The sequence below is a fragment of the Trachypithecus francoisi genome, unplaced genomic scaffold, assembly GCF_009764315.1.
Source record: "Trachypithecus francoisi isolate TF-2019V2 unplaced genomic scaffold, Tfra_2.0 Lachesis_group21, whole genome shotgun sequence".
Classification (NCBI taxonomy): domain Eukaryota; kingdom Metazoa; phylum Chordata; class Mammalia; order Primates; family Cercopithecidae; genus Trachypithecus; species Trachypithecus francoisi.
The window spans coordinates 36,891,354-36,892,570 of NW_022681467.1; positions in this window are offsets into that span (position 1 = coordinate 36,891,354).

The following is a 1,217-nucleotide window of genomic DNA, read 5'->3' on the forward strand; positions in this document are numbered from 1 at the left end:
CCTAAGTGCTTTCTGTATATTTCTCAGATACCCAGAGATATTCCACTGCTTGCCTTCTACCATCTAGGTGTTTTCACAGTAAGTTCAATCAGCAACTTGGATGAGAAGTCTGAGTTAGGAACCCCCAATGACAAAAACTGGACCCCGAAGAATGACCTGGGGATGGTCCAATACCAACTGATAGACTTAAGCAACGTATTTTTGTTTCTTTCCCACCACCCACTACATATCGTTGCATTAAGCAACTCAGATTAAAAAACAAAAACACACTCTTTTTGGACCTCCAAATTAATTCTGACCATGTCAGAGTGAGAACAAAAGATCCTAGTGTAATTCTTGTTTACATTTTGGACCAACATGGGTTTTTCTTTTCATAGCCTTCCCACATATGAGAACAAGATGACGCCTCTGTCTCTTCCAAGCCAGGCCCAGGGACCAAGTTAGCTGCAGTATGTGAACGGAAGGGGTGGGGTGGGCGGGGGTGCCTGGGAAGACTGGCTGCTGTAAGAGCCAGGCCTCTGTGGCCTTTCCTTGCCTGCCACACTTATTCCAGGCCACAGAAAAGCGATCACCTTACAGTTACTGGCTGTACATACCCCAGATCACTGTTACTCAGATGAAACCAAAGCTGAATCCAGGGAATCCGCAGAACCACTTTGTGGCCCAGCAAGCTGTACATTCTCTATCTGTGTACAAGAACTCAAAGTGTGGTCTCACCTTGAGTGCCCGACCTTGTAACTGAGCTTTTTCTTATTTTTTTTGGGTACCTTTATTGTTTCATAAAAAACTATTACATCTCTGAGCTCTTTGAAATGTATTTCATTTTATTTTACTTTTTCAAACAAGGTCTCCCTCTGTTGCCGAAGCTGGAGTGCAATGGTGCGATTATGGCTCACTGCAGCCTTGACCTCCTGGACTCAAGTGATCCTCCCGCCTCAGCCTCTCGAGTAGCTGGGATTACAGGCATGTGCCAACACACCTGTCTACTTTTTTTTTGTAGAGACAAAAAATAGTAGTAGTGAGGGTCTCTCACCACATTGCCCAGGCTGGTCTCGAACTCCTGGGCTCAAACAATCCTCCCACCTTGGCCTTCCTAAGTGCTGGGAATACAGGCATGAGCCACTATGCTAAGCACTCTTTGAAACTTATTTCAAAAGCTGAGTTGATTCATTTACTTATGTATAAAGTAATTGTAATAATTGTTTCACAGGGAGGTT